This window comes from Papio anubis, chromosome 17, assembly GCF_008728515.1.
Source record: "Papio anubis isolate 15944 chromosome 17, Panubis1.0, whole genome shotgun sequence".
Classification (NCBI taxonomy): Eukaryota; Metazoa; Chordata; class Mammalia; order Primates; family Cercopithecidae; genus Papio; species Papio anubis.
In genome coordinates this window covers 7,181,767-7,192,755 of record NC_044992.1, presented here as the reverse complement: position 1 = coordinate 7,192,755, position 10,989 = coordinate 7,181,767, and positions in this window count along the sequence as shown.

The window sequence follows — 10,989 nt, the reverse complement described above, 5'->3', positions numbered from 1 at the left end:
CCTGTGTGTCTGAGGCGTGAATGCCAGTGCAGGCTACCAGGGTCAGCAGGTGCAGGGGTGAGTGACGAGGTGCTGGGAAGCAGCAACCTGAGTCTGCAATGAGTGTGGGCTGGGGCCCAGGGCCCGGGTTCCGGGAGGGGAACAAAGGCTGGAGACTGGGTCAGTCTGCGGGCTGCATGACAACAAGGGAGGGGGGTGGCTCCATTCATAACTCAGGAACCAACTGTCCCTCCTCCCCTCCGGCCACGGCTGGCACAAGGTTCTCTCCCTCCCCTGCTTCTAGGATTGGACTACCTCCCCCCTCGGCAGCCTCTCACCAAGGATTACGGGATTTAAATGTCTGATTTAGCAAGCCTGAGCCTCCAGGGTGGCCATCTGCTCCACTAGAAAGTGGCAGGATACCTGGGTTCCCAAGGGGAATGGGAGTGGGTGCTACTGGATAGAGAGAGGCCAGTAGGAGGCCTGCTAGCCAGAGTCCCAGGAAAGTGGGGGCAGCTAAGGTAAGAGTAGGGGTGTGGGGCTAGGGCCTTCCCAGCATCCCCTCATCCTGGGCCTCATGCCAGGTGGTTGAATGAATTGAAGCTTTAAACTCTGCCAGGAAAACCTTTCAAAGGGCTTCTTGGGATAGGGAGGAGAGTCGGGTTGAGGAGCTCAGTATCGCCTGCCCATGCTCCTCAGGGCTGCTGGCTCCCAGGGAGGGGGGCTGGAGGCAGGCAGGCTCTTCCCCATCACCCACTGCTGTCTGAGCCAGTGCTTGGAGGGGCGGTCAGACATGGCTTGTCCTTCCTCCTCCCTGGTGGTGGAGATGGGTGCTAGGGTCCAGAGGGTGCTACTGTCCAGGGGTGCTTCTGGGGCCACTAGCCTCTCAGCTCATCAACCAGCTGAAGGTGCCAGCCCCTTGCCTTGCCCCAAGGATCCCAGACAGCTATGAAGTGACCAGCCTTCCTGACCTCGAGACCACCTTTTTTTTTCTCTTTCTTAGCAGGGAATGTCAAACACTGTCCCCAGGAGATCCACATCTGCCTCTTTCAGAGACTTATAACTTAAACATCTGTCCCTACCCAGCAGGCAAACTAGAGTTCCTGAAGCTCAGTCCCTCCGCTTGCCTCTGTAGACAGGTCACCTTGATGAGCTTCCTTTTTCTTTTTTTTTTTTTAGGCTTTATTGGGGCATAATTGACCCCCCAAAATTGCATACATTCAAGGTATGCAGTATGATAATTTGATATCGGGGTATATTGTGAAATCATTACCACAATCAAATTAATTAGCATGTCCATCATCACACATAGTTACCATTTGTGTGTGCGCACATGTGTTCACCTATGACTACACTTGGATCTACTCTGCAGATTTCAAGTAAACAGAAAATCTCCGTTTTTGACAACTGTCCTCCACCCTTTCAGTCCCAGCCTTTTCCTAGATTATGTCCCTAGCTCTGTTTTCATTTCTGCTGTGCTGCTTCAGATCCATTCTGACTCTGCCAAACTCTTCGTGAGCTGATAGATTGCCGGATTGAGAATTACGGCTGGGCGCGGTGGCTCACGCCTGTAATCCCAACACTGTGGGAGGCCAAGGCAGGCCTCCGGATCACCTGAGGTCAGGAGCGGGGAGACCAGCCTGACCAACATGATGAAACCCCGTCTCTACTAAAAGTACAAAATTAGCTGGGCACGGTGGTGCACGCCTGTCATCTCATCTACTCGGGAGGCTGAAGCAGGAGAATTGCTTGAACTCGGAGGTGAAGGTTGCAGTGAGCCGAGATCCTGCCATTGCCTCCAGCCTGGGCAACAAGAGTAGTGGAGGTTGCAGTGAGCCGAGATCCTACCATTGCACTCCAGCCTGGGCAACAAGAGTGAAACTCCATCTCAAAACACACAAAAAAAGAAGTACAAAGTCTGAGACTTCAGGCCAGCTCTGCTACACTATATATATACTCTACCCTATCTGGTCCTACTTGCTGACTTCTTACCCTCTGGTCATGTTCAAGTTCCTGTCCCATCCAGTCAAGCAGGTACTCATTGGTACCTTACCCTGTGCCAGGAGCTGTTTTAGGCCCTGAAACCTATGGCAGACGTGGTCCCTACCCTCCCACTCAAAGAGCCCAGGCCTTATCCTAATGAGGTCTAAAATCAAATCTCCCAATTTCCTCATGGCTCCGATCTAAACTTGTAATTCACAACCTTAAATCAGTATGTTCTGTTTTTTTATTTAGAAAACATTTCCGGCTGGGCACAGTGGATCACGCCTGTAATCTCAGCTACTCAGGAGGCTGAGGCAGTTGAATCACTTGAACCCAGAAGGCAGAGGGTTGCAGTGAGCCGAGATCATGCCATTGCACTCTAGCCTAGGCAACAGAGCAAGACTCCACCTCAAAAAGAAAAAAAAAAAAGAAAGAAAAAAAAACATTTCCCCCTCATTTTAGGAACATGAGTTATCCAAATCTAAAATTCATACTCTGAGGAGATTGAATAGCCTTAAATGCTTTCATCGTTAAAAAGAAAAGAAAGGGACCTGGTATGCATCCTAAAAATTAAAAATATACCTGTAATCCCAGCACACTGGGAGGCTAAAGCAGGAGGATAGCTTGAGGCCAAGAGTTTCAGATCAGCCTAGGCAACATAGCAACACCCCATTTCTATTTTAATAAAATAAAATATTGTGAAACACATTTACAATTTTTAAATTTTAATTTTAAAATTAAATTTATTCATTTGTGTGTGGGGGTTTTTTTTTCTTTTTTTTTGTTTTTTTTTTTTTTTTTGAGATAGAGTGTCGCTCTGTCGCCCAGGGTGGAGTGCAGTGGCGTGATCTCTGCCTCCCGGTTCAAGCGATTCTCCTGCCTCAGCCTCCCAGGTAGCTGGGACTACAGGTGCACGCCACCATGCCCAGTTAATTTTTGTATTTTTAGTAGAGACAGGATTTCACTATGTCACTAGCTAACCTGGAACTCCTTAATCACAGGTGATTCGACACCTCGCCTCCTGCAAAGCCAAGGATTTACAAGCATGAGCCACCACGCCCAGCCCAAAGTTGGTTTTAATAGCAGACAATCTATCAACCTAATTCAATACATTAAGTTTAGAAAATGGCTCGGGCGCCGTGGCTCGGCTCAATCCCAGCACTTTGGGAGGCCGAGACGCATGATTCACAGGTCAGGAGATCGAGACCATCCTGGCTAACACGAAACCCCGCCTCTACTAAAAATACAAGAAAATTAGTCACAGGGTATGGCTTCGTAGTCCCAGCCACCGAGGCTGAGCAAGTGAGAATGGCGGAACCCGGGGCGAGCTTGCAGCGGATCGCCCACTGCACCTGCTCGGGGAGCAAGACCTGGCCTCAAAAAAAAAAAAAAAAAAAACACAGTAATAGACTGATAATGAAATATCAATTTTCCTAAATAGTTAAACACTAAGATAATTTCAATTAAGATCAAGAGCTGGGCTGGGTGCAGTGGCTCACACCTGTAATCCCAACACTTTGGGAGGCCAAGGTGGGTAGATCACCTGATGTCAGGAGTTCGAGACCAGCCTGGCTAACATAGTGAAATTCCACCTCTACTACAAATACAAAAAAATTAGCTGGGCATGGTGGCGGGCACCTATAATCCCAGCTACTGGAGAGGCTGAGACAGGAGAATTGCTTGAACCCGGGAGGCGGGGGTTGCAGTGAGCCAAGATCACACCATTGCACTCCAGCCTGGGCGACAGAGCCAGACTCAGTCTCAAAAAACAAAAGAGCTGGCCACACCTATAATCCAAACATTTTGTGAGGCCGAGGTGGGAGAATTGCTTCAGGCCAAGAGTTGAACACCTAGTCAAAATAGCCAGACCTCTCTCTAGATAAATAAATAAACAGGCCGGGCGCGGTGGCTCAAGCCTGTAATCCCAGCACTTTGGGAGGCCGAGACGGGTGGATCACGAGGTCAGAAGATCGAGACCATCCTGGCGAACATGGTGAAACCCCGTCTCTACTAAAAAATACAAAAAATTAGCCGGGCGAGATGGCGGGCGCCTGTAGTCCCAGTTACTTGGGAGGCTGAGGCAGGAGAATGGCGTAAACCCGGGAGGCGGAGCTTGCAGTGAGCTGAGATCCGGCCACTGCACTCCAGCCCGGGCGACAGAGCGAGACTCCGTCTCACAAAAAAATAAATAAATAAATAAATAAATAAACAAACAAATAAATAAATAAATAATCAAGAACTGTATAGGGGGCTGTATGGTGGCTCATGCCTGTGATCCCAGCACTTTGGGAGGCCAAAGTAGGAGGACCCCTTGACACCAGCCTAGGCAACAGAGCAAGACCGTGTCTCTATTTTTAAAAAAACTGGCCAGGCGCAGTGGCTCACGCCTATTATCCCAGCACTTTGGGTGGCTGAGGTGGGTGAATCAGGAGGTCAGGAGTTTGAGACCAGCCTGGCCAACATGGTGAAACCCCGTCTCTACTAAAAATACAAACATTAGCTGGGCGTGGTGGCAGGTGCCTGTAATCCCAGCGAGTTGGGATACTGAGGCAGGAGAATCGCTTGAACCCAGGAGGCAGAGGTTGCAGTGAGCAAAGATCGCACGATTGCACTCAGCCTGGGTGACAGGGCGAGACTCCATCTCAAAATAAATAAAGTAAAATAAATGTATGGGGATATAGACTTACTCTGGTTTTATTTTATTTTTTCTTTTTTTTTTTTTTTTGAGATGGAGTCTTGCTCTGTTGCCCAGGTTGGAGTACAGTGGCGTGGTCTCTGTTCACTGCAACCTCCCCACCTCTCGGGTTTAAGTGATTCTCCTGCCTCAGCCTCTCGAATACCTAGAATTACAGGTGCCTGACACCACCCCTGGCTAATTTTTTGTATTTTTAATAGAGACGGGGTTTCACCATGTTGGCCAGGCTGGTCTCAAACTCCTGACCTTGTGATCCGTCTGCCTCTGCCTCCCAAAGCACTGAGACTACAGGAGTGAGCCACTGCGCCCAGCTTACTCTGGTTTTAGTGCATTCAAAAGGAACAAAAAAGGAAGAAAATCACTGGTAAAAAAAAATTTCTTTCTGGTTAGAGTGGGTGTTTGGAAATTATATATATATATTATATATTATATCTATACACACACACATACATACACATGTATGCCTTTTTGATTATAGGATAGTATACCAAAACCCAGAAATATTATGGAATTAACAGAATTTAGTAAGGTAGATAAGTAGTAGGGAGAAAAATATTAATTTTATCTTCCAGCAGAAGCACTGTGAAAAATTAGAGAACAAGAAAACATTCCATTCAAAATAATGACAATAAGACCAAGCATGGTGGCTCACACCTGTAATCCCAGAACTTTGGGAGGTCGAGACAGGAGGATCACCTGAGGTCAGGTTCGAGATCAGCCTGGCCGACATGGTGACACCCTGTCTCTAGTGAAAATACAAAAATTAGCTGGGCGTGATAGTGTAAGCCTGTAATCCCAGCCACTCGGGAGGTCGAGGCAGGAGAATTGCTTGAACCCAGGAGGCAGAGATTGTAGTGAGCCAAGATCCTGCCACTGCTTTCCAGTTTGGGCAACAGAGCAAGGCTCCATCTCAAAAGACAATAGCAATAAATATCAAGAAATAAGTGTAATAGGAATGGCACACACAAAGAAGGAATGGCACAGAACCTGTATGCAGAAGACCACAAATCCTTATTTAAGGACATAAGCCAAGATCCAAAGAAAATGATAGATTCTCAGATGGAAAAACTAAAAAAAGAAAACAAGAAAAATCAGTTATCTCGAGATAAATACAATATAATGCAATTTCAATTAGAATCCCAAGTTTTCATTGTGTGTGTGTGAATTGGGTAAATTTATCATAAATGTATAGGAATGAGTAAGTGCCACTAGTTGTTTTAAAAAATACTGGATTTGGGCCAGGTGTGGTGGCTCACGCCTCTAATCCTGGCACTTTGGGAGGCCGAGGCAGGCAGATCACGCAGTCAGGAGATGGAGACCATCTAGCCAACATAGTGAAAACCCGTCTCTACTAAAAATACAAAAAATTAGCTGGCATGGTGGCGCGCACCTGTAGTTCCAGCTACTCATGAGGCTGAGGCAGGAGAATTGCTTGAACCCGGGAGGTGGAGGCTGCAGCGAGCCACGATCCCGCCACTGCATTCCAGCCTGGTGACAAAGTGAGACTCCGTCTCAAAAAAAAAGGAGGCCAAGGCGAGTGGATCACCTGAGGTCAGGAGTTCAAGACCAGCCTGGCCAACATGGCGAAATCCCGTCTGTACTAAAAATACAAAAATTAGCCTGGCAGTGGTGACCCATGCCTGTAATCCCAGCTACTAAGGGGGCTGAGGCAGGAGGATCTCTTGAACCGGGGAGGAGGAGGTTGCAGTGAGCAGAGATCGTGCCACTGTACTCCAGCCTGGGTAACACAGTGAGACTCTGTCTCAAAAATAAATAAATAAATACTGAAGGCCGGGCACGGTGGCTCACGCCTGTAATCGCAGCACTTTGGGAGGCCGAGGCAGGTGAATCAATTTCAGCTCAGGAGTTCCAGACCAGTCTGGGCAACATGGCAAAACCCCGTCTATACTAAAAATACAAAAACGAGTCAGGCATGGTGACACACACCTGTATTCCCAGCTACTTGAGAGGCTGAGGCAGGAGAATCCCTTGAACCCAGGAGGCAGAGGTTACAGTGAGCTGAGATCGTGCCACTGCACTCCAGCCTGGACGAAAGAGCAAGAGAATCTGTCTCAATAAATAAAATAAAGAATATAAAATAAAATAAATAATAACATTTTAAATAATAAGTAAATAATAAGCAACAGAATGGAGAGGGGGTCCTATTTGCCTTGCCAGATTTTAGAGAACTTAGTATAGGCCGGGCAGGTGCAGTGGCTCACGCCTGTAATCCCAGCACTTTGGGAGACCAAGGCAGTAGATCACATGAGGTCAGGAGTTCAAGACCAGCCTGACCAACATGGTAAAACCCCATCTCTACTAAAAATACAAAATTAGCTGAGCGTGGTGGCACATGCCTGTAATTCCAGCTACTTGGGAGGCTGAGGCAGGAGAATCACTTGAACTCGAGAGGTGGAGGTTGCAGTGAGCTGAGATCGCGCTACTGTACTCCAGCCTGGGCAACAAGAGTGAGACTCTGTCTCAAAAAAAAAAAAAAAAGAAAAGAAAACTTACTATAAAACTACTGGGATGAGGTCAATGTAACATATGGAGTGGTAGACAAACCAAGGGAAACAAGAAGTAATAAATATAGATGTTCACATACAGGAGAATTATTATATGGCCAAAATTAGCATTTCCATTTAATCAGAACACGTTAGATATATTTGCTATTTTTGTTATTTATTTTTTTTATTATTTTTTATTTTTATTTTTTTGAGACAGAGTTTCACTCTCGTTGCCCAGGCTGGAGTGCCATGGTGCGATCTTGGCTCACTGCAACCTGGGTTGCAGCAATTCTCCTGCCTCAGCCTCCCAAGTAGTTGGGATTACAGGCATGCGCCACCACACTTTTTTTTTTTTTTTTTGCATTTTTAGTAGAGACAGGGTTTTCCATATTGGTCAGGCTGGTTTTAAACTCCTGACCTTGGCCGGGCGCGGTGGCTCAAGCCTGTAATCCCAGCACTTTGGGAGGCCGAGGCGGGTGGATCATGAGGTCAGGAGATCGAGACCATCCTGGCTAACATGGTGAAACCCCGTCTCTACTAAAAATACAAAAAACTAGCCGGGCGTGGTGGCGGGCGCCTGTAGTCCCAGCTACTCGGAGGCTGAGGCAGGAGAATGGCGTGAACCTGGGAGGCGGAGCTTGCAGTGAGCCGAGATCGCGCCACTGCACTCCAGCCTGGGTGACACAGCGCGAGACTCCGTCTCAAAAAAAAAAAAAAATAAAAAAAAAAAAATAAACTCCTGACCTTAAGTGATCCGCCCACCTCGGCCTCTCAAAATGCTGGGATTATAGGCGTGAGCCACCCTGCCCTGTCCCTATCTCTTTTTTTTTTTTTTTTTTGGAGATGGAATCTGGCTCTCTTGCCCAGGCTGGAGTGCAATGATGCAATCTTGGCTCACTGCAACCTGGGTTCAAGTGATTCTCCAGCCTCAGTCTCCCAAGTAGCTGGGATTATAGGTGTCTGCCGCCACGCCCGGCTAATTTTTTGTATTTTTAGTAGAGACAGGGTTTCACTGTGTTTCCCAGGCTGGTCTCAAACTCCTGAGCTCAGGCAATCCACTCACCTCGGCCTCCCAAAGTGCTAGGATTACAGACGTGAGCCACCGCGCCCAGCACCTGTCTCTTTTAAAAATATATTTTTTGCCCAACACACATTTCCAAGTTGCCATGGGGTAAACAAAATAAATTAAGCTGGCACAACTGAAAAAATAAAACTGGGGCCTTGGCCAGGCACAGTGGCTCAGGCCTATAATCCCAGCACTTTGGGAAGCTGAGGTGGGAGGATCATTTGAGCCCAAGAGTTTGAGACCAGCCTGAGCAGCATAGTAAGACCCTATCTCTATGAAAAATTTAGGCTGGGCGTGGTGGCTCACGCCTGTAATCACAGCACTTTGGGAGGGCGAGGTGGGCAGATCACTTGAGGTCGGGAGTTCGAGTCCAGTCTGGCCAACATGGTGAAAACCCTTCTCTACTAAACATACAAAAATTAGCCAGGCATGGTGGCGTGCGCCTGTAATCCCAGCCACTCTGGTGGCTGAGGCATGAGAATCACATGAACCTGGAAAGTGGAGGTTGCAGTGAGCTGAGATTGCCCCACCGCACTCCAGCCTGGGTAAGGAAGTGAGATTCATCTCCAAAAAGATGCCACAGACCAGGCCTTTGGTGGCTCAGCTGTAATCCCAGCACTTTGGGAGGCCAAGGTGGGCGGATCACAAGGTCAGGAGATCGAGACCATCCTGGCTAACACAGTGAAACCCTGTCTCTACTAAAGATTCAAAAAATCAGCCAGGCGTGGTGGCAGGCGCCCTGCAGTCCCAGCTACTCAGGAGGCTGAAGCAGGAGAATGGCATAGACGGAGGTGGGGAGCTTGCAGTGAGGCTGAGGTTATGTCACTGCACTCCCAGCCTGAAGCGACAGGCTCCGTCTCAGGAGAAAAAAAAAAAAAAAAATCAAGGAGGCCGAGGTGGCTCACGCCTGTAATCCCAACACTTTGGGAGGCCAAGGCAGGTGGATCACCCAACGTCAGGTGTTTGAGACCAGCCTGGCCAACATGGCACAACCTGTCTCTATCAAAAATATAAACATTAACTGGGTGTGCTGGCGTGCGCCTGTAATCCCTGCTACTCGAGAGGCTGAGGTGGGAGAATCGCTTGAACCCAGATTGAGCAGGGGTTTGCAGTGAGCCAAGATTGTGCCACTGCACTCCAGCCTGGGTGACAGCAAGACTCCATCTCAGAAAGAAATAAGTACATAAATCAATAAATAAGTTAATAAAGGAAAGAAAATTTAAAATGAATTAGAGCTCTGCTAGGGGAAGTACTGACATATGATATTTATTGAGTGAGAAAAGTAAGAGGCAAAAGTGTGTACGATATTACCCAATTTTGGTATAACAATGACCAAAACCCAGTGATCCTTTTCTATGTGATGACGGGTGTGTGTGTGTGTGTGTGCGCGCGCTCGCGTGTGCGTGTATTATGCATTCATGATAAAATTGTGTATAGGTGTGTGCATATGTAATAAAGCTATTTTTCAAGACAAATACTAAGACCAATTCATTGCAAAAAGAGAAAAGGCCCCGAGAAGAAAATAAAAATTAACTATAAGCCCCTCTCTTCCCCCATATACCACAAGAAACGTCATATATATTTTTTTCTATGCTTACGTGTGTGTACTTTTTAATTAATTTATTTATTTTTTTGAGACGGAGTTTCACTCTTGTCACCCAGGCTGGAGTACAATGGCGCAATCTCAGCTCACTGAACCCTCCGCCTCCTGGGTTCAAGCAATTCTCCTGCCTCAGCTTCCCGAGTAGCTAGGAGTACAGGCATCCGCCACCAGGCCCGGCTAATTTTTTCTATTTTTAGTAGAGACGGGTTTCACTGTGTTGGCCAGGCAAGTATTGAACTCCTGACCTCAGGTGATCCTCCCATCTTGGTCTCCCAAAGCGCTGGGATTACAGGCATGAGCCACCACACCCGGCCTGTGTGTTTACTTTGCACAAAATTAGGATCATATAGTTCATATTGCTTTTTTTTTTTTGAGATGGAGTTTCGCTCTTGTTGCCCAGGCTGGAGTGCAATGGCGCGATCTCAGCTCACTGCAACCTCCGCCTCCTGGGTTCAAGCGATTCTCCTACCTCAGCATCCCAAGTAGCTGGGATTACAGGCATGCACCACCACGCCCGGCTAATTTTGTATTTTTTTTTTAGTAGAGACGGGGTTTCACTATGTTGGCCAGGCTAGTCTTGAACTCCCAACCTCAGGCGATCTGCCCACCTCAGCCTCCCAAAGTGCTGGGATTACAGGCATGAGCCACCGCGCCTGGCCCATATTGCTTTGACATCCATGTTTCTTCAGTCAACTTTTCTCATCTGTCTCTGAGCATTTGCTGATGCTGTTTTCTCTCCAAACCACCCCTCCTCTAAGCTCCCGTTTAAATGCTACCTCCTCTGAGAAAGCTTCCCTTTAACGTGCCTGACAGACAGTGGTTGGCGGCTCTGAATTTTATCATCACAGGCTCTCTCCCCTTCCTTGAAGCATGTTTAGGTCTATCTTGTATGAGAGTTTCTCGTGTGCTCCTCACCTCTCCTGTTAAACTGGGGAGCTCCTTGGGGGCAGGATCTCTGCCTCTTTCATAACTGTGTCCTCACGGTGCCTAGAATGTACACAGTAGGCACTTCATAAGCATCACTGTACAAAAGGGACATAGGTTTCCTGCCTGTCTTGTATGGAGTCATCTCAAGATAGTGTGCACTAAATTAGTCAAAGCGAATGGGGTAGATGCTTGGACACTGGAAGGAAGAGGTCAAAGCTGGGGAGCCGCC